The 23,349-nt window shown below is 43.6% G+C and overlaps 1 protein-coding gene and 1 long non-coding RNA gene across 2 annotated transcripts in view; one reads left to right on the top strand and one right to left on the bottom strand.

The window, feature by feature from the left end:
* The window catches only part of ST8SIA1 (ST8 alpha-N-acetyl-neuraminide alpha-2,8-sialyltransferase 1), a 313,115-nt gene that overhangs the window by 253,309 nt on the left and 36,457 nt on the right, over window positions 1–23,349 (bottom strand). The gene's annotated exons all lie outside the window — the stretch shown is intronic.
* LOC109296297 overlaps window positions 11,393–23,349 on the top strand; it is a 25,305-nt gene continuing 13,348 nt past the window's right edge. Inside the window, exons 1-2 of the long non-coding RNA XR_002096949.1 lie at window positions 11,393–11,811; window positions 23,261–23,265. This is a non-coding gene — a long non-coding RNA (uncharacterized LOC109296297). The remainder of the gene's footprint in view (window positions 11,812–23,260; window positions 23,266–23,349) is intronic.

Genomic DNA, 23,349 nt, shown 5'->3' with positions numbered 1-23,349 from the left:
ACCTATTCAGCCTCCACAAGAAAAGGCTGAGAAGGGATCTGGTGGCCATTTACAAACTCACCAGGGGGGACCAGTGGGAATTGGGGGAGGCTCTGTTCCCCTGGACACCACCTGGGGTTACTAGGAATAATGGCCACAGATTGTGAGAGAGAAGGTTCAGGCTAGACAGTAGGAGGCATTACTTTACAGTTAGGGCTGCCAGGCTCTGGAATAGAGTCCCAAGTGAGCTGGTACTCTCTTCTACTGTGGGGGTCTTCAAGAGGAGGCTGGACAGATATTTGGCTGGGCTGATATGATCCCGGCACCCAATCCTGCCTGGGGCAGGGGGTGGGACCTGATGATCTGTTTAGGTCCTTTCCGCCCCTAAGTACTATGATACTATGCTTCCCTGGTTGTTCTTCCATCTAAAAATCAAGTCCAAGGATATTGATTGTAAGGGCCTATAATAGTAAGAGCTTTGTTGATAGCAAAAGTTTTGCATGCGGATTCCACAGGAGGCCAGTGAAGTGGCACACAGCCTCCTGCTCTGTGAGTGTGACGGAGCCATGAACCTAGACAGCAGAATGTTGTGATACAGTGGAATGTGGTAAACACCAGGTGCGTTGGAACATGACTCATCCCCATTTTCCTAGCTTGAGATAACGTTGTTTACTTCAGACTATATAAGCTGTATATTCTTAAGTTACTGTGGGTTCCTTCACTCTGGCAAGAGTCCTGACTTGTGCAGAGCCCCAGCACAGGCTATCGCATCCCCGGGATCGGGACACTTGGGGGCCAGGGGAACCATGCAGGGTAGCAGCTGCTGCCTAGGGCTGATGTGAGGTGACTGTCCTCTCTGCTCTGTTCTATCGCCTGCTTCTGCAAGTATCCTTAAATAAAGTTTTGCAAGGGTGAAAACAGCCATGAGTACGTCCTTTGTTCAAGTGCAGGGAATCTGCTGAACCCAGTAGTTCACTCTAAGACAGGGCCTTACCAGATGATCTCTTTCTTCATTCAAGCTTTCATTTGAGGGTGTAATTTCACAGAGTTAAATTCCTTTAGTGGGAACATAAACATTAGCATCCTGGAGGAGTTGACGTTCTGCCAGTTTCGCTGTCTATTAATTTATGATGCTTTGAAACTGATGTACAAGCACCTAGAGGCTACAATAAACATGCATTATTAATGCATTCATTTATTCCAATTTCAAATACATTAAGGTCTAGGTAGAATGCAGAGAATTAAGGGGACAAAAAGGCCATGGTTGAATAAAGAAGTACATCAATAAAACTACAGGGGAACTTAAATCTTAGATCTCCTGAGGGAACACAAAATGTTAGCAGATATGAGTGATGGCTCCATTGTGACCATGGGTATAAGTGTCTTGGCACAACCCCTGCACCATCAATGCAGTCTGTAAAAAGCCAAAGCAAAAAAGAAAAATAAATCTTTTTTAAAAAGTAATGTTCTCCAAAGAAGAAAAATATTAAAATAGAGAAAACAAAAGTAATTTTCATGTAAAAGTAAGAGCAGATGGCTCCAGACAGAATCCATGGCTAAGGGTTCTGTTCTTAAATGATAAGTGAATGCATACCTTAGGCCCCCTCTGTGCATTTTATCTGTTTCACAATTACCTTGTTAACTGCACAATAAATTTAGACTGGCTACATGTGCAAGTTAACTATCCCACCTTAAAAAGGTCCAACCAGCTATACAGTTATTGCTTAAAAATATGTAATAACTTTATAGCTGGTTTCTATCCAGCTTTAATCCCCACATGTAGGCAGTCTGCAGAGGGACCACAGCTGCTGAAATCTCCCAGGTGCTAGGGAGCACAATGCACCCCCCCCTTCCCCCCACAGCTGCAGGGGTGTGTGGGGGTGCTCCATGCATCAAGCTGCCCCTACACTGGCATTAATGCACAACTGGATCTAATGCATGATCCCACCATAGCTCTTCCTGCCATGCACATGTCCCATGGCACGAGGAGCAATTGTGTGGATCACACATTAGATCCAATCATGTCTTTACCTGCACATGAAGAGGGGGCCTTAGAGACACTAGTTTTGAACAATAGCTAGCAGAATTCCCCCTCCACATCAACTGACCAAACATATAAGGCCACATATTTCTTATGGGGTACCTCACATTGATTCCCCAGACCTGAGGCAACTTTAAGAATTTCAGTGTATAATCAGAGAACATAAATCTGGCTACCCAGAGCAGGAGTTTAAATAGAATGGAAGACAATAACATAAACTAATAATATAGATGTATCTTTCTCAAGCTTCCAAAATAATCCTGATTTCACAGGCCTCTCACATATTCTCTAAAGGCCCTTAAATAGTCCCTAATCACAATCCAGGCTTCACAGGATGAGAAGACAGTAACAACCCCTTGTCTTACCATATCATATATATATAACATAAGGTTACAGAGCATCATACAGGTTTTTGTCCTTACTTTGTAATCCATTGGGATAAAAATAATTACTGATATCCTGAAGCATCTCAGAAGGACAGTACATCTCAGAAGGACTGATCTAATCTAAATAGGTTCCTATACTGCACTCCTCATAGTTGTATCCAAGCACCTTTCAATATTGCATGAATTCTGTTACCCATAGCAACAAAATAGCTTTCCTGTGAATATGAATTATGTATTAAGCCCCTTTGGATCTGAATTCCTGGGGTAAAAGCAGTATATTCACCTTTACCTCCTTCATCTAACTCAGTGACCTTCATATACAAGAGACCTATTTGTCACTAATTACACCAATTACTACATGCTGTGCCTCCTAACTAGCCTCACTGAGATGCTTGTTCCAGTTCTGTGAAATGGCTTTTCTGTGGCTATTGGAAAAACAACTGTGTATTGCAGAGAATGCATTTTTTAGATTTTCATTCCCCCTAGCTTTCCTTGTATTAAGATACGAATTTTAGAGTTCTTAGTCCTATTTATGCTAAAACACCTAGAGATAGGACTTGGTGCAGCACAGATACTAAAATGTGAATTGCTGCTGTTTAGATGGCTGCCTGGTAAGCTACATTAATGCAGAACATGCTACCTTGTAATGGCTAAGGGAGCATTACGAAATGCTAAATAAAAACCTAACCTGAAGTGTTTGACATAAACAGCCATACACATCACAGGGAACTACCTTTGCCTGGAGGATCCCTGAAGTCCAACATTTAATTAGCTGGCATGCTCTAATTTGAACAGACCATCTGTAACCTAAAAGACAACTGAATTAAACACTGCAATAGGGACTTTTAAAGGAGCCAAGATGCATCCATAAATCAATATCCCCACCACCTGCAATTTCAAGCAAAATGGTAAATTCTGAACCCAAGGACAGGTAGAGTCTCCCCACTAGTGAAATTCATATGGTTCTTCCATACAAGTGGAAAAAAGGATAGGATCAGGGTGTCTGCTCAAGGGCTAGGCAGCAATTTCACAGTCTGGAGTCTCAGACCAACAGCATCTCTGCATCCAACAGGGCTAGCTAGTAAATGTACTGCTGCTTGTGTCTCATCTTTTGTCTGTCTCACGCAGGGCATTCACCAGGAGGACAGGAAGCTGCTTGGACTGGTTGGGCTGTTTTAAAGACTCTGACTGCACTGGAAGAACACCCTTGCTCTGGGTGCCAAATCTCAAAAACAAGGCAATGTAGCTACCTTAGAGCATGCTGTGCACTCCTTTGAGGTGCTCCATCTTGGATATGCTTATCAGTATGCATTCAGTGGCAACCTAAGGCTGTGCTTTCAGAAGCAGCACAGAGGCTATGTAGATAAACCCTTGGTCTGCACAGTAGCCCTTTACCTGGGGAGTTAGGCCTGTGAAGGAAGATTCTTCTTCATCCCCATCCATCCTCTCACTCACATCTTGTCCAGTGACTCAGGGAGGAGACGATTGAGCAGGTCCTGTCTTCCTCTAGCCCACATTCAGATTATGGATTTGAGCTCACCCTTACTGAGATGAACCTATCTGCTGCTTCAGGATGGATGGTGGATACTGTTGACAATGGCCTGAAATGTATCAGTTTTGGGGGAAGAGAGTAACCTGCAAGCTACTTTCACCTACTTTGGGAGAAACCAACTCCTTTTTATCATTCAAAATCTATAGTGTCCAGAACATCCAGAAGCTGTGGACTCTCCATGACTGGCGATGCTCAAGAAGAGGTTGGGCAGCCACTTGTCAGGGAGGATCTAGATGTAGCTATGTCTATATTCCATGCTTCTGGGCTTTGCTGATCGCCAGGAGGGAATTTCTGCTGCTACGTGTCAAGGTTTTTAAAGATTTCATCAGAGACATTGGGTGTTGGCTGCAGCCAAGCGTGGGTATTAGGACTGGGGTGTATCAAGGGTCTGGCTGGATTTAAATCCAGAGGTTCCTGGCTAACAGGTTTTTCCCTTCTGCTCAGGGTCAGAACAACCACCATATTAGGGTCAATAGTGAAATATTCGCATAAGGGGTTACATCACACACAACACATTTGCATAAAACATTTCATATAATAAAGACCAATACTAGTTAGCTTACAACACTCTCCCAATACAATAATAGAGGCACAGGGTTACCCCAGGGATCCCAACAACATAGGAGGGAAAAGAATGGAATGCAACTGTGGCACACAGCTGTGCCCAATGAAGAAATGACAACACAGCGGGGAACACCATCACCCTATAGTGCACCCTTCACTCCACTCAGGCTACTCAGCTGGCAGGGCCCTAACCCAGGGATTTGCCCCTGGCAAGCCAGAGCCCTGGACTCCTATCTTTGCTCCAGGGTAAATTATCTCCCTCCTGTCAGGGCCTTCCCCTCTGTCGCCCACAGCATGGTGGGCCCTCCTCCCCTGTGGGGATCCCTTGCCCAGGGGGCACTCACAACTCCCTGCAGCCTGACAGGGCTTGACTCATCTCTAAGGGGGTGAGGAGTCTCCTCCCTCTGGGAGGAGCCCCCAGCTGCCTCATGCAGATCTCCTGGCCTGTTAGCCGGCTCTCTGCCCCGTGTACTGATGGCCCTATATCCTGCCTCATGCAGGGTTGGAGACTCACACTGCCTTGTGCAGCTGCCGTGGTCTCATCAGCTCCTGAATCCTCTGTGCACCATTCTGTGCACCAGGCTCTCCAGTTCTGTGCACCGGTCCATGTCCCGAGGGCTTCTGCCCCTGCCCCATGCAGGGTTGGAGACCTGCGCCACCTTGTGCAGCTGCTAGGGTCCTGTCCGCTCCTGGACTCTCCATGCACAAACCTGTGCACCATCATTGTGGCTCTCTGTGGTGGGGCTATGATTCAGCTGCTTGCTGCTCCTGTCCAGCAAAGACATCTTCTGGGAGCTTCTGAGGCAACTGCTCTGCTTCACTGCTCAGCTACACCAGCCCTCCATCAGTCCTCTTCGTTGTCCCTCATCAAAGCCACCTGTGTGCTGGGTGTACTGGCTTTCTATTCCTTTTGGAGGCTCTGCCCCCCAGATTCAGAATGGACCAATCAGGAAGCTTGAGGGGTCAGTACCCTTTTGAGGTCCTCTTTCTCACCTCACCCCTGGGTCAGGGTGGGGCTGCCTTCTTCCTGCCATTCCCTGATTGGTGGAAAAGAGAAACTGCCTCCACCAATGGGAACCCAAGCCCTTTGGGCTCAAGTTAACAACCCAGGCTGTCAGCGAGTCTGACAGCCAGCCTGCCACAAAGTCTTGTCTAAAACTTAGAGTAACTAGCTCAGAAGAAGTCAAGACTATTACATCCTGTATCAATATCAACCCCCAGAGCAAGCTAAAGGTAGATCAGAGAATCATTCAAACCTTAGGGAATGTAGTAAGATAGAGCCAAGCCTTGTGACTTAACTACTTGGCAACAATCAATCAGAGAATGAAAAAACAGGGCAACAAATGTTAGTGTTTTATCTGCCTTAATGCCAACCATATGGACATTTTTCTCTGCCCTTGCTCTCAAGTAGGACAAGTATCAGAGGCAGCCAGAGTTGACTGAACATGACTCCATACATTTTAGCACTCAGCTCATTGATGTCACTGTTGTAACAGAAATCACAAGAGTCAGTAGACACACTGGCTCCAATAATGTGGCACAGAACTCCTCTATCCTTTTCCCAGTTCTACCTGGTTACTTTCAGCATCCTCCTGCATCTCCCTTCCATGGATTGCTGAGCCTGGACACTGAGGGCCTTATCACACCATAATTCTGGACAGCTCCTGGAGTTCTTAACTCCTGGACTGTCTGAACATTAACACCTTAAAGTGGTTTTAAGCACTCATTATGTGGCTCAAAGTTATGTTGCTCCAGGGCAGGATTATGTCTAATCTACGCTATCCAGCTTCTGTTTCATTAAGGTATGGCCATTCCTCACAGATATGCCACCCAAATTGGAAGTCCTCCAGTATCCCAGGATCTCTCACAGCCCTGCCTATAGAGCAGAGATAGAAGCTTGTCCCAGCCCACCAATCCTCTAGTGGCAACTCACAGCTATAGCTCCTAGTCCTGCCTATGGTCACCAGGTCTCTAGTGGCACATCACAGCTGTGCAGGTGGAGGAGAGTCAGAGGAGGTTTCTAAACTAAAGGTGTGACTGCTCCAAACTCTAAGATAGCATTAATACCAATTAACATTTGTGCAGCTCACAGCCCTTAATTACCAGAATGGAGTAATGACAATGGAGAGTCAGATTACCTAAATGATCTCTTTCCAATGAATTGCCTAATTGCTTTCCTCTCTTAATTGATTCTTATAACTCAGCTGGTCATTTAATTGTTACCTCCTCTAATCATTTTACCCAAGTGATCTGCTTCTTACTTGCCAAAGTTATTGATTATTCCAAAACTGATCTATTGTTAATTGATTCCATGATTAATTGATTTGCCACATTAACTCACACTATTCCTAATCCTGATCTTTCTTTACCTGCCCCGAAGTATCAGTTCAGTGCTTCTCAAGGTTATTATCTGTTCTCACCCTCTACTTCCTGATCTCCCATCTCCTCCACTATTGCTCCCTCTGTCTTGACCCACACTACCTCTCCTTGCTGTTGGTGCTATCTTCTTTCTTACACAAAAGCTTTGGCTAGCAATAGGTGTATCACAGTTCCTGTTTCACCAATTCTACCTGGCTCCCTCTCTATAGCCCTTTCAACCCATGAGACAGTGTGCTCTTTCTTTATCATTCCCTCTTCTGTCTAGAATGTTCATTCCCACTTCACAAAGCTTTCATCAATCATTCCTTTCATCTAGGAGTGCTAAAAAAAATAATCCAGTTACTGGGTTTTCAACCAAATGAAAATGTGTTTGGAAAATGGATACTTTACTTGAAAGAAGCCAGAGAAAGAGAGAAACTAGTAAACAAGATAGTTTATATGGGATATGACTTTGGTGAGGAAGGAGCAAGATTCTGTTCATTTAGGTTAGGAGTCCATGGGTATGGACGGATGTAACAGTTGTATCTACAGTATATCAAATGATACTCATATAAGCTAGGGACCTACTGAACCTGTGACTTCATGGTTTTCATAGAAACTGTGATTTTGGGCAGGCCCTGTGAAAACGTGTGGGGTCTGCTCCCTGAAAAAACTAACTCACCAAAAATAAAATGCTGGCTCCCTTTGGAGCATAATGCGTAATAATGGTGGATTAAGTAACTGTGGGCGCTTTTACACATGCTCTCAGGGTGGTGGTGGGTGGGTGCTTTAATTAGAGTGGCTCCAGGAGCCGCTTTAATTAAAGCACTGCTACGTCTCCTGTATCAGCATACCTGTGCTAAAAATGGCAGTGGGGGTGCTTGAAATAAAGCTCATTCAACAAGCTTTAGTTCAAGTGGCCCTGCCACCATTCTTAAGTGCAGGGAAGATGATACATAAGACACAAAAGGCTGTTGGAGCATGACAACTGCTACACTCCAAGCAGACTCAATTAATTGAGCCTGCTCCAACACACTGGAATTCTGGCAGGTCAGAGCAGCCTTGGCATTTGTGTATATGTACCCTGTAATTAATTACAGGTACTAACTTAATGTGCCGTAATTGGTGCTACTGTGTAGTAGCACAAGCACACCCTTTTCCATAACACTAATGTGCACAGTAGACAAATTCTATTGTGCACATTAGTGAATTAGCACAGTTTTTGCTGGCCATGCCAATACACAGTAGAATCAGTCTACTGGGCCTTTAGTGTCTTGTGTAGACATGCCCTGGATGGATCTAAGATACCCAGACTTCAGTGAAGCATTTTCTACAATGCCATGTGGAAAATTAAAAATCCAACTAGAATACGTGGGGATTAGTGCAAGAGCTGTGGAGTAGGAAATGAATGAATAAAAGAAGGCTCAGACTGGAGGGCATTTACTAGTGCAGTTTTTCAAAGACTTGGCTTAGGACCAATTTTATTGCATATGGTAAGCAATCTCCATGGAACAAAAGCTATGAGTGTGCTTTTGAACAGTAGCTCATTGGATGACCATAGTCTTCCAATGCAATAAAGCAAATAAAATCTATGATCTATCAGACAAGAATAAGTGGATATAAAATGAGCAGGAATACATTTAGGCTGGAAATTAGGCAAAGATTTCTACTCAGAGTAGGCAGAGTTCTGGAACAATTGTCCAATGGGAATAGTGGAGACAAGAAACATAATTAGCTTTAAAGAGTTTCATTAGTTGATAGCACATCCCTTCTAGTCATATGTGTTTGTGTGTTGGGGAATGGAGCCCCAACCCCTTATCAAATCCTCTAGGTAAAAAGAGATGGCAATATATCAAGGGTATGCAAACGGTGGCAGGTGTGCCAGACAGTGACATGCCGAGGCATTTTGCTTGGCATGCACACCTCAAGGAAGGGGCCAGGGCTGTGCTGCCACAAGAAGCAGACCCCTCACAGCTCTCCTATCATCCACCCCTGACATGCAAACATCTTATAAGTCAAGGTTGCAGCTGTTTTGGGCACTCGACCCAAATACGGTGCTGCCCCTGCAATACGTTATGAGTGAAATCTAATTGCTGTGACATTTCCAGACAGCATACATTTCCAATATCACAATCAATAAACACAAGATATATAGAGAGAATTAAAAAATGTTATTTTAAAAGAGTCAGTAATTCATAACTATATTATTTCAACCTTCTAAAAAGCCACACCTCCATCAGTGCTCTAATTGCCCAGTCAAATCCCTACTGAGCCAGTGGGTACTTGACCACTCACAGAAGCGCTGCCTGTGCCCCAACGGACTGATCAAAAAAAAAACAAAAACTCGCACCTAGAATCTATTTTCTAATAACAATTTTAAAAGAAAATTAAAAATTCATTTTTGAACTTTCACAAAACTTTTTCATGAAAATTAAAATGGATTTCAATTTAAGAGAAAAGAAATATTGATTCTCAGTTCTATAGAGTAGTTATGCTTTCTTTTCCTTGCCTCCTACTTTAGAAATACCCAACATATTTTCTTTAAAATCAAAGGCTTTGCTTTTAAATCAGAAACTTAAACTATTTCAATAGAAAATAATAATAATAATAATAATAATAATAATAATAATAATAATAATATCAATAAATTTAAAAAACTTGAATAACAACATTTAAGAAGATTTGGTTTTTCTACTTCTGAACAATGCAACATTCAATTTATTACTATTATGGGCATAAAGGTTTACTAATAAGGCTACTAGGACTATCTGGGAGAAAGAAAAGTTAAAGCAGCATACACCTTTAAAAAAATCTGTGATCTGATTCCAGATAATGAATTATCAGAAAGAGAAGCAAAATAAGTTAAGTAAATTTTGTCTTACTGTTTTGTTTACGTATCTTTTACAATATGGACATTATTTTGTAACGCATCCCAAGAAAAATTAAGACAATATACTGCATGTATATGGTCTGATGCCTCCCACCAGCATGAGTGCATACTGTTAATTCCATGGCAGGAAACAGATGTGACAAGGATTAGAAAGTGCTCAGCTAGTTCACTAGAAACTGAGTAAAACTATTTAAATTGTTAATATGCTCTGGTGCCTGGCTGCAATTAGTTCCCAGCAGTAGTGCATTCTGGAAGATTTCTCAAGGTCACCAGTATATTTTGAAGCAAAGCAGTTGAACATTTTCAAGCTTGCTTTCATTTACTTTGGAACTGAAACTGTTCAAAATGAAATAATTAAACTATAACAATTTATTGAATTTGTTGAAAGACAGTCCTAACCAGTTATTAAACCATTTAAAAACATCTGCAGACTGTATGGGGCATTTAATGTAGAAACCAAAGAGCTGTACAGGCTTTTTATTGTCTTTTTTAAATTTTTATAGTAAGCCAAGGCAGAGTGTTTAAGCAAAAAGCCACCAAGGACACATGCAGGAAGTCTATAATGGAAACATCTCTAAGGCTGAATTATGGAGCCAACAGTCAGGTGGAATCTGCCATTGTCTAAGGCTTTTTGGGCAATGGGCTGAGCTATGGCTTCAACTGGAAGTATGTGAAAGGCACAGCTTTAGTCCTGTCACAGGGCAGACAGACCTTACCACTAGAGAGCCAGCACCACTTCCATTATCAGTCACCTAAGCATCGGCATAAAAAATAAGGGTGATTCCACTGACTTCAGTGGAAAACACTGGGTTTACACCAAAAGGAGCAAAAGCAGAATTCATAAGCAAGTCATGAAACTTAACTTATAGCATTTTACCTTCAAGCTAGTCTGTTTTTTCCAGAGAAAAAACAAAATATGCACACAATAGAAACAAAAACAACTGCAAACTTAAACAGACACACACTTCTCTGGCTGTGTATTTAGCAAGTTCACATATGAACACTTTCATTTACAGCAGTTGGTTTGATAAGTGAAGCACAACTTAGATTCTCAAAAACAGTTGATTTTATCTGGGCCATTTGGTAAGGAATGTCTGACAAAAGTGTACTGTCTGATTCGGATACAGTGATTGCTGAAAAAAAATGGCTTGAGATTATTCAGGGAGTTCTGCAGCTAAACCCAGAAGACATCCTCATCAAGTACAGTGTTCCTTACACCTCTGGGCACTAAGATCCTCAATTATTACTATTTCTTGAAGATCTTCTTTGCTTTTAGTAAACTTTCAAATGAGATCACCACTCCACCCCTTCTAGTTTTATTACAGAGTTTGAGGGTCTCTATTTGATTCTTTGCATTTTTTTCTTCCTGCTTCTTCTTAAAGACTGCAGCTACAATATGAGTGGCTTTTACATATTTTATAATTTCTTTTGCTCTTCTACAGATCTTCTACAGTGTCCAACTTCATGATGCCCTTACGAAGCAAGTTTAGCCCACGGGATGCACATCCCATTGCAGTAGTATGTGGATATTTATCCATTATGATCTCCCATGCTGCTTTTATGTTACTTGCATTGTCAGCCAGCAAAGCAAACACTTTACCACTCCAAAACTTCTGTAGGACTTCACATATTTTACTACTGATATTCTCTGCAGTATGCCTGTTCTCTCCTGTTTCAATGCTTCTGTAAAAAAATGATTGAGATGTTATCACAAAGTTTATGATTCCTTCTCCCCGCACATTTGTCCATCCATCTGTAAGTACTCCAAGACACAGTGCTTCGTTGATTTTTCCTTGCACAGATTGCATTACACATTCATATTATGACTTTAAAAGAGGCTTGCTCAAAGAATGTGTGCTGGGCAAACAGTATGATGGTCCTAGTAATTTAAAAGCTTCCTGCCAGCATGCATTTTCAGTTACTGACAATGGCACCTTAGAAGAATATGTTGCTCTTGCAAGAGTTTGGTCAACTTTTTCCTGATCTTCAGGTATCATCTTGTCTACAAATGAAGCTATTGAGAGTCTTTTGTATACAGTTAGTTGCAATATTTGCTTACTTGAGGATCCTGATTGGGCAACCCACCACACTGAGTGTTATAACAAAATGCTCTGCGCGCTAAGTGAAACCAAGTATGTATTTTAAATGAGTACTATAGCGAAACCGCAGTAAGCGAAACCATGTTCAGTGGGGGTTGCCTGTATTTCATTTGACTATTTGCACATCACATTTTTTTTATCAAAATAATTTGCAGTGTTGAAATGCTTCCATATACTAGAAGTTGGTCACACCATTTTGCTGAGGGAGAAAAAGGAAAATTTAATTTAGTGGCTAGCTTGCACATATAAACACTAAGCTACAGCATGTACAAATTTAGTAATGAATGGAGGAGAGGCCTCCTCAGAGTTAACTGTGAACAACTTCCCTGCCCTGCAGGCCTTTCTTCACTGCTAAGGTTGGGTGATTTGTCACAAAACATCAGATAAACAGGAATTCAATTATGAATTACATAGGTTATGAAACTATACTAATGCAGTTAAAATATAGTTTAATATACTGAATTCAGATAAATTTAAACTCTTACCTTTCAATAAAGAAGTATACTTTCTTTCAGCTCTTTTGTGCTGCTTCTGTACTTCCGTGGATCTCAAGGTCACAGGGCCAGGAGGAGGCAGGTTCCTTCCAACTCCAAAACCTTTAGACTTGTTCCGTCTCCTCTCCTGAGGCTTTTGAGCAAGCAGAGCAATAAGCTCCTTGTTTCTAATCTCTACAGGAATGAATGGATGCTGCTGCCAGTGTCCACTCCCAGTCCCTTGAGGCCTAGTCAGAAGGACAGGAGCAGATCCACCAACCTCTAGATCAGAAGTCAACAATAGAGGAAGTCCACAAGCAAAGAAGGCACTGAATCCTTCTTCCTTCTCTTATGAAAATGGCAGTGCCCCTTAAGAGCAGAAATGCATCTTGCTGTTGCATTTGAGAATTGTACTGAACTGCTTGTCCTTGGTGTACAGGAAATGTTCTGATACTGCAGACAGTCTAACATAAAAGTCTTCCTATTACATAGTTATTAGAAAACATTTTGGGGGAGTAAAGGGTAGCGATATACGAACACCTTGTCTTAAACAATTGATTCATCATTCTAAAAGAAAATATTTCAGAAGAGGTTTTTTTTAATTTTTCCAAAAATTGTCAATTTTTCCAATTTTTTGTGGGGAAAAAAGTCCTTGGAAAAAACTTTTTTTTCTGAATTTTTCTGTTTTTTTTCTGGGCCTTCACATCTCTAAGAATGGGAACTGAAAACAAAAACAGAAACCATCATCATACCACTCTACAAATCACACAGTATTCAAGATGTGGGCATACTGTGGTAGTTCTGGTCTCTGCATCTCAAAAAGGATATAGTAGAATCACCAGTCTATACTCACCAAGCATAAGCAAGTTGATTCCTCTTTGATTACTATAGTTTTAACTAGCCAGTGTCCATCTTGCCAAATCTGCACAGAATCTTAGTTTTTTAACTGGGGAAGTAGCCTTGCTCCAGGTTTAATTCTACATCTGGTTGAACTTTCCCAGTTTTTCCACACTAAATCGCAGACTCATTTGTCATCCTTCAGGGAGTCAAGTTTTTATACTCTGTTGTAGAAGAGTTCCACAAGTCACTTTCTACATTATAGTGGTGTAACTCTGAGGTTGAGTACTGCCAAATAAGGAACTTCACTTTCCTCCTCTGCTTTTTTAAGTAGGTTCTTCATAATGCATACTCTACATTCTGCCAATCCATTGCAGATATTTGGGACCAGATATCTAATGACAAACATCATGCAACTGGGCAAAGTCTTGAAATCCTCTATTCCTGAACTGCAGTCCAACAATAGTAACTACAGTTCTTGGAATTTCATGGACTGCAAAGGCAGATTTAATATGCCTGACAACTGTTGCTGCTGTAGTATCTTGGAGTATTACTACTTCTGGTAAATTAGTGTGGTAGCCCAATATTAACTACAGAGACCATATGCCTTGATTTGGCCAGGACAGTCCTGGATTTCATAGGCCATCCTGGCATCCCGGCTGACTAGCTAAATTGAAGCAAAAGTCCCACCTAAACGTGCCTGGTCTGGCTCTGGCTGAGCAATGGCTGGAGGTTGTGGGGGCAGGTTGGGCTGAGGACTGCTTCTCTTGCCTGGGGTGGTAACCGGACAGAGCAGGCCAGGCCAGGCTGGGGGAGAAGGCTATAGCCAGGGCTCAGGCACCTGTGTGGGGCAAGCTGGGATGGCTGCCTACTGCTGGGGCACAGCTTGCGTGTGGTAGCCCAGGGCAAGCTGCTGGCAGCAGTGAGGAGTAGGCTGGCAGAGCCCAGGGATGCTCCCACCTGGGTCCAGCATCTGCGCATGGGGGATGGAGCCTGGTAGTGGGCCTCTGCTGTCCTGTCCCACCCTACTCTGCCATCAGAGATCTGGGACAGTAAGGTACTCCTGGGAACCGCAGGGTCATGGGACAATGTATGTGTGGTGGGGGATCTTGGGCACACCACAGCTCCTGCCCTCCCTGAAAGCTGAGAAGCCCCCGCCAGCCCTACCTGGGCTCAGCTACCCCCTGCACCCTGGCTCAGAGCTGTGTCTGTGCAGAGCTGCCTGTGGAGCAGGCAGGTGGGCAGCCTTTCCCATCTCTGTGCAATACATCCCAGGGCAGCTCCAGCCCTGTCAGCTCCGGGCTGTGCACAACCTGCCCCTTCCCAGGAAGGCATTCTGTGGCCCAAGGGCCATCTGTAGCGGGCTCAAGTCCAGGATGGGCCACTAGGGCCAAGTCCTGGGCAGGTCCCTCAAGGGCAATCAAATCAAAGCAGAGTTGCTAGCTTCCCTCCCCTGAGCCCCAAGCAGTGGCAGCGGGCACATGCTTCCATGATTGGGACTACAAACAGCCCAGGATAGCTGTGCCCCAGCGGGTTGCATTGGGTTCAGTCTCTCTGGAGCTCCTACCCAGCTGCCGGCATTACCCCCCACCAATCCTGCTCTGCTGCTCTCTACCAGCTTGTGCACCTGTGAGACGCTGACTGTTCTGCAGCGAGTGTCCTGTGTTCTGCCCCAGCACCACAAGGCAGAGGCTGAGCCCCTGCAAGTCACTGCAATGCACATTGCTTTCTGGGCACAGCCTGGTGGCCCTGGAAACTTCAGAAGGGCTCAGCCCATGCCTGCCTTGCTTCCTGAAGTACCAGCAGCTCCTTCCCGCAGGCAGAGAGAGAGACAGAGAGTGGGTGTGTTGTCCTCTGTCCCAAATTCCCTTACCCCACCCCTCCCAGATTTCCTTCAAAATAATATAGTCACCCTAAGGATAAGTTGGTCATGTCTTCCTCAACTGAACAGGTCAATTCCTACCTTGTCCCATAGAATAGCAAAATGCTCATGAGGTATGGTTAGTCCTTTTTGCTGGGCATCTCTGTACTTCTACCATGTTTCACAGCCCATCTTCAATGTCACCATTCATCCATGACCAAAAGACATTTCTGGCTCTGCTTTTCAATTTGATCGTTCTCAGATGTCCTTCATATATTCATTCCAAAATTTTCTCTTTCATCACTTATAGAAATTACAACCTGTGTACCCTCTAAGAGTACACCTGAGATCACTGAGAGTTCATTTTTATACTGACAATTTGCAGGCAGGAAATGGTGACATTTTTCCCCTTATTGCTTGTATCACCATTTGCAATGTTTCATCTTTAGCTCTTTCCATCACCAGTTCATTCCAAATGTTTGGAGATACATTGTATGATGCTTTAATCATATCCACACGTATGATTACAGTTCGTTCTGGATCATTGGGTTGTGGACTGTTTGACAGAGAGCATGCTTTTGAAAGGATGTCTGCCAGCACTAAGTGGCATCCCGGTTGGAACTCCAGTGTCATATCACATTTCTACAATTTTAAAAATAGTCACTGCATCCCTGGTAGTGCATCTCCAAGTCCTTTTTTTGAATATGTTAATCCATGGTTTGTGATCTGTTTCTACAGTAAGTCATGGAATCTTCTACATCCATAAGCCAGGCCAAGGGTCTCTTTTTCAAGTTGTGCATATAATTTTTCTGCAGCTGTCATAACCCTAAATGCATATGAGACTAGTAACCAATCAAACCCATGATTTTGTAATAGTACTGCTTCCAACCCCTCTTGTAAGGACATCTGTGGAAAGTTTGATGTTTTTTAATGGGCCAAAGAATTGTAGCACTGGGGCTGATGTCAGTATATGTTTTAGATCTTAAATTCCCTTCCATGTTCTGGCATCCAGGTCCCTTCCATACCCTTGTGGAGAAAATGCCTTAAGTGAGCTCTGCAAGCCGTGTAGTTGGGAATAAACTCTCTCACATAATTCAATATTTTTAGCAATCTTAGAATTCTGTTTTTGTCTTTAGGTTTTGCATGTTTGGTATTGCCTAAACCTTTAGGTTGTCCAGTAATATTCCCTTTGAGGTCAGTTGCTGGCTCCAAATATGTCACGTATCCAAAACTGACATTTGTCCTTATTCAGTTTACGATTATTAGCTCTTTCAATATCCAGTACTTTTCTCAGTTGTTCTTCATATTCAATGGCACTACTGCCCTGTACTATTATGTCATCAATAGAGACCTTCAAACCTGCCAGTTCCTCTAGGATGTGGCTCATTGTATAGTGAAGTACTTCTGGGGGCTAAGCACATCCCCAAAGGTAGTCTTAGGAAGCAGAATCTTCCAAATGGGTTTTGAAAGTGCAGATCTTAGAGCTCTCAGTGTCCAAAGGGATCCGTCAAAATTCTACCGATGCATCTAATTTGATGAATAGCTTTTTTTAGTCTTTTGCTTAAGGTATGTGGGACTTGTTGTATGGCATGTATCACTGGTTATGCATCTTTTCTTAACCATGTTTTATATGTTACTGGGAGGCTATTAGTATATTCAAATTAGGTGCAGTGCCATTTTTCAACCACTCTATGGTATACATCCTTTTAATAAGAACAAGTACCTCACCTGTGTACAAGACCAAAACTGGTTGCTTTGCTCTGTATATCACTATGAACTCTTGTTCTGTTGTTTTACTTGTGTACCAGCATAAGGGTGCATACTCCCTGCACTGTAGTGGTCCCTCTATTATAGTCTTGCACAGACACTTTAGATTATCTAGGGTCATAGGGTCACTCAGAGACACTTCTATGATTGCATTTACTTGTGCCCCAGTTTCCATCTTGTAGGTAATTTGTAAGCACCATATGTCTAGTTTAATTAGCCAATCTTTTGAGCTTTTGGGTTCTTTTTTGAGTCATGCTTAAGAACAGCTCTTCCTTCCCACTTGAGTCTGTGTACACTTACTGTAAATATAAGCACTATCCTGCTGCAAAGTAAAAAACTCCACAGCAGTGCACATATAGATGCTGGAGGGGCTGGCTGGGGCACAAGAGTACTTCAATGTACTGAATGCCTGCTGGTTTTAGCCCTGTGCTAAAAGCACCCTCATGCCCCAGCCAGCCCCTCCGCAGCATGTTGAGCTGGGGGAAGCAACCCAAAGATGGCAGGCTGATCCTTAGGGCATCCTGCTACAGCCTGCAGTATCTTTGACACCCATGCTCTAAAACATCCACTCCTGCCACTGTCAGAGACAGGATACTGGGCTTGATGGGCCATTCAGCTGACCCTGTATGGCATTTCTTATGTTCACTATCAGGAAAATATTTTATCCAGATTTGTTTTGCTTCTCTTTTCTTCTCCAACTCCCTTCCACTGTGCAATTCCTCAATTTAAAAGGGGAAAAAATGAAAGCATGCAACCAATTAAGATGTAGATTGTTATATTCACTATGCCAAATGAAGCATTCAAAGAAACTGAGTCTGGCCCCAAAATCATGGCACTAGCATAAAAAAACTCTTCATTTTTAAAACAATACATTTTAGATATGTTTGCCTTTTTTAAACACTTAATTGCATTTTTAAGATTTTCACTGAAGCTACGGGGGGTAGAACACTGCCATTTTAGAAAATTAAAGCAAAGAAAGTCACGTATTCACAACCCTAGGAACTGGGCAAATATCAAGAGAACTTCAAAAATAAGCATGATAATCGTCTCTAAGTAAGGAGTGGTAGGTAGCCAAAGGTGCCACAGGGTAGCTACAATGAACAGAGCAGTACTGGCTGTTGTGTTTCTGGTGGCAGCAGCACGCCAGCTGCAGCAGCAACTATTTTTGCACCCTCCCCACCACCCTGTTACACTAGGTATGTAGTTGCACTGCTTGCAGAGCAAGCCCAAGAATGAATAGTGAATGAATTCAGCCACTACCCATACTGGGGGATACCAGTTGATGGCCTTCCACAAGATAGGGGATCTCCATTTAGAGGGGTGGGTCTCTGTTATATCTTTATATTTTAGTTCACTTTTAAGTTGTTTTGGTCCTCTTGTCACTCTCCTGTTTTTACATTATTCTTGTTCTTATTGCAAGCCACCCTGAGTCTTTGTTGGCAAGGGCAGCATATATAGTCAATAAAAAAAATTAATAAATAACTATTAACCATACTGTCAATTCAGGTCCCAATATACCAAGCCTCAGCATGCTTCATAACTGAGTCTGAACAGAGTCTAGGCATTGCCCCTGACAGAGTATCTAGGTATGCTCTGAAAGCAGTAACTAAAGTCTTCATTCCAACAGCCTCTCCCCTAGGCCTAATGCACACTCTTCAGAGTCCCCAGTTGCTTAAATGCAACCTTTTCCTGGGTCTTATCACTGAGCAGTGGGGAGGGGAGCTTTGGACAAGTTGGGAGAACTTTCTGGACAATTAGCCCCCACTCTGCTGCTATTACTGCAACTGTAATCTGAGCAAGGCCAATAAGGGGAGTTAAGAGATTGTCAATCTCCTCTCTTCCTTCCCCTTACAGGCACTTGAGTAGGAGCCATGACAATATGGCAATCCAGGAAGTTTTTGGACAGTGCTGGGGACAACTTCCAGGTGCAAGTTTTGAGAAGGCCAGCTAGCAACTGTGTTCATCTTGACCTGCTTCTAATAAACAGGGAAAAATTGATGGGGAATGTAGCAATAGATAGCAACTTGGTCAGCAGTGACCTTAGGATGATTGAGTTCAGGATTCTAAGGAAAGGAAGGAAGGACAGCAGTAGAGTAAGGACCCTGGACTTCAGAAAAGCAGACTTCAACTCACTAAAGCAAACTGATGAGCAAGATCCCCTGGGAAGTCAGACTGAGGGGGAGAGGAGTCCAGCAGGGTACAGGAACAAATCATCCTGATGCGCAGGATGACTAGCAAATATGGCAGAATATCAGCTTGGCTTAGCAGGGAACTCTCCAGTAAACTAAACCACAAAAAGGTGGCTGATAAGTAGTGGAAACGTGGACAAACTACAAGGTAGGAGTATAAAAGAATTGCTCAGGTATGTAGGGAAGAAATCAAGAAGGCCAAAGCACAACTGGAGTAGCAGCTAGCAAGGGTTGTGAAGGATAACAAGAAGGGTTTCCATAAGTATGTCAGCAACAAGAGGAAAATCAGGGAAAGTATGAGTCCCTTAATGAATGGGGGAGGCAACCTAGTGACAGATGAGATGGCTAAAGTATTCAATGCCTTTTTTACTTTAGTCTTCACAGGCAAGATCAGCTACCAGACAACTGCACCTGGCAGCACAGGTTGGGGAGAAGGTAAGCAAGTGACAATGATGAAAGAACAGGCTAGGGACTATTTAGAAATCTGGATGTGTATAAGCCCATGGGGCCGGATGCAATGCACCCAAGGCGGCTGAGGAAGTTAGCCAATGAGATAGTAGAGCTGCTGGCCACTATATTTGAAAACTCATGGTGATAAGAGATCCCAGATGATTAGAAAAGGGCAAATACAGTGCTCATCTTAAGACAGGAAAGGAGGAGGATTCAGGGAACTATAAACTAGTCATCCTTATCTGGAAAAATCATGGAGAAGGTCCTCAAGAATTTCATTTCTAAGCACTTGGAAGAGAAGAATGTGATTTGGAACAGTCAGCATGGATTCACACGTCATGCTTGACCAACCTGATTGCTTTCTATGACAAGATAACTGACTCTGTGGATGCGGGGAGAGCAGTGGATATACTTTGACTTTAGCAAGGCTTTTTACATGGTCATCCACAACTTTCTTGCAAGCAAGCCAAGGAAGTATGGGTTGGATGAAAAGACTGTAAGGTGGATAGAAAGCTGGCTGGATCACTGGGCTCAAAGGGTAGTAATCCATGGCTCAATGTCTAGCTGGCAGTCAGTATCAAGTGGAGTGCCCAAGGGGTTGGTCCTAGTACTGGTTTTGTTCCATATCTTCATCAGTGATCTGGAGGATGGGATGGAGTGCACCCTCAGCAAGTTTGCAGATGACACCATGAACAGTAGATACACTGGAGACTAGGGCTAGGATTTAGAGGCCTAGACAAATTAGAGGATTGGACAAAAAGAAATCTCATGAGGTTCAGTAAGGACAAGGGCAAATTCCTGCACTTAGAATGGATCAATCCCATGTACCAGGTACAGAGTGGGGACTGGGTGGCTAAGCAGCAGTTCTGCAGAAAAGGACCTGGGGTTACAGTCAGCTGAATACAAGTCAACAGTGTGCTCTTATTGTAAAGACGACTAATAGCATACTGGGCTAATTGCATTAGTAGGAGAGTTACCAGCAGATCAAGGGAAGTGATTCTTCCCTTCTATTTGGCACCGGTAAGGCCACATCTGGAGTACTGTGTCCAGTTTTGGGGCCCCCACTATAGAAAGGAAGTGGATAAATTGGAAAGAGTCCAAAGCGGCCAACAAAAATGGTTAGCGGGTTGGGGTTCATGGCTTATGAGAAGAGGCTGAGGGAACTGGTCTTATGTAGCCTGGAGAAGAAAAGACTGGAGGTGGGGTTTAATAACAGTCTTCAACTACCTGAAGGAGGGTTCCAAAGGGAAGGGAGCTAGACTGCTCTAAGTGGTGGCGCATAAAAAAAAACAAGGAGCAATGATCTTAAGTTGCAGCAAGGGAAGTTTAAGTTACGTATTAGGAAAAACTCACAAGGAGGGTAGTAAAGCATTGGAACAGGTTGCCCAGAGGGGTTCTGGAATCTCCATCCTTGGAGGTTTATCAGATCCAGCTAGACAAAGCCTTGGCTAGGATGACATAGTTGGTGGGATGGTTCTGCTTTGAGCAGGAGGTTGGATTGGTGACCTCCTGAGGTCCCTTCCAAACCTAATTTTCTATGATACTACAATTCTATGAATATAGCCATAAGCAAGTAACAATATTTCCACCCTGCATTTCTAATTTGTCTCTCATTTGATAGCTTTCCCCACCCATACCCAGTTCTCTGAAGATCTGCAGCTTGATGCCATGCAGGTATTTAGCTATTTCATGGACCCCACATAAAAGACCTTTTGTAGCTGTGGTTTTTAAGCTAATAATAATGCCAAACTGTTCAAGGGATAAACACATAACCTTTAAATATATGTTAATGATAGTACAAGAAACAATGCTACATTTTTATACATGCAAAGACAATTGTACATGTAAAGATCCTTCAAAAGCAAATAGGTATTTTTGTGTAATGAATCTGGCAAAGGCAGGCAACTTATCTAGATTGTGTAGTTTCATAGTTCTTAGGGTCGGAAGGGACCTAAACAGATCATCAGGTCCGACCTCCCACCCCAGGCAGGAATGGTCATATCACCCCAGCCAAATCATATCACTCCAGCCAAATATCTGTCCAGACTCCTCGTGAAGATCCCCAAGGTAGAAGAGAGTACCACCTCACTTGGGGGCCCATTCCAGAGCCTGGCAGCCCTACCTGTAAAGTAATGCCTCCTGATGTCTAGCCTGAACCTTCTCTCTAACAATTTGTGGCTGTTATTCCTAGTAACCCCAGGTGATGCCCGGGAGAACATAGCTTCCCCCAATTCCCGCTGGTCCCCCCTGGTGAGTTTGTAAACAGCCACCAGATCACCTCTCAGCCTTTTCTTATGAAGGCTGAATAGGTTCAAGCCCTTTAGCCTCTCTTTGTAGGGCCTGCCTTGCTGCCCCTTGACCATGAGAGTGGCCCTTCTCTGGACCCTCTCAACGCTAGACACATCCCTCTTGAAGTGCAGCGCCCAGAACTGGATGCAGTACTCCAACTGTGGCCTGACCAATGCCGCATATAGGGGGAGGATCACCTTCCTGGACCTGCTTGTGTAGGAATATACAGACACTTGAATGCTGGAGAAAGCTTGGGATGAATCAGTAAAAATATTACCTTATCAATGGCTTTAAAATGTGTTAGAAAACCCTAATATATTCCCATCACGTCCACTTTTGGGACAGGAAAAAAAGGAAGCATGCAGAAGTTAAATGAGTTATTCGCAGTCACATGGGAAGTCTGTTTCCAAAGAGGAAATAATATCCTAAAAGACACTATTAAATATTGTGTCTCCCTTTTGCAGATCCGAGCCCAAGGGCAGGTGTGATAGCTCCTGATGGCTGTGCAGCTCCTGCCCAGCTCTGACTCTAATATTGCCCTCCCTCGATTGCTTGCCTACCATGTCTTGATCCTGTTAAATAGTGAATAAGGGAGGCTATCCATGGGCCTTAGAGAGAGCTCCAGTCCAAGTAAATCTTCAACAGGGGTCCCCAACAGCCCATTAGTTTCAACTATGCCCTCAGGTTCAAAAGGCTCTCTCAGCCATACTGTGCCTCTGCAAGGCATCTCTAGCCTTAAGGTCTAATTGCATGGCTCCATTCAACTCTTAACACCTGCCCAGAAACAGTTTGAAATGTCAATTACTGTAAAATGGGAGGCACTTGCCTTTTGGGCTGCGTCCCACATCTCGGGCAGGGTGCTTACCACTGGACCTAATTTCTTTGTTCTCTTATTTACTTCTTGATAGTCTATTACCATTCTCCATTTTCCACTAGCCTTACACATGGGCCATAAAGGGGAGTTCCACTGGGAGATAGTGGGCTCCACCAGCCCAGCTTGCAATAGCCCCTGAAGCATTTCACTTACCCCCTGTTCAGCTTTGGGTTTCAAGGGGTAAGGGCGCACAAAACATGGTTTCACTCCTTTCTCCATTTCAACTCAAACCTCCTTCCCAGTATTTCTAATGTCCCATTCTGATTGGACCCAAGGCCCAGTTTTTGGCATCGGGTCTACTTTTCCCACTGCCATTACTGTCCGGTGGGGGCCATCTATTACACAATGGCTTAGGACATTGGCTCCTAATATCCAGAGCGGGTGGCAAGTAGCGGTCACCACCATGGAGACCTCTTGCTTTCCTAACTTCACTACTGCTTCAATTTCTCTTCCCCAGATTGCCCCTCCCCCTACTCCTTTTAGTACAACAGGGCGCCCCCCCCTTGGGGGGGTGCTTCCATTAGAAAATCGTGACTTTGGCTCCTGTGTCCATGAGAAACAACCCGGCGACCTGGGCCCCCTTAATCTGAATTTGAGAAAATAAATATCCCCTTGAATCCCCAGGGACTTGTCCAATCGAGATTGAGGGAGGGGGTGTCCCTTGTCTCCCCTCCCCAGCGCCCCCTTATTCTAGGTCCAGGAGCAGGTTCTTTAACTCAGGATACAGCCCACCCTTGTTT

This window comes from Gavialis gangeticus, unplaced genomic scaffold, assembly GCF_001723915.1.
Source record: "Gavialis gangeticus isolate Ggan-Ray unplaced genomic scaffold, GavGan_comp1, whole genome shotgun sequence".
In the NCBI taxonomy this organism is placed as follows: Eukaryota; Metazoa; Chordata; order Crocodylia; family Gavialidae; genus Gavialis; species Gavialis gangeticus.
This window is presented reverse-complemented; position numbering and strand designations above follow the sequence as displayed.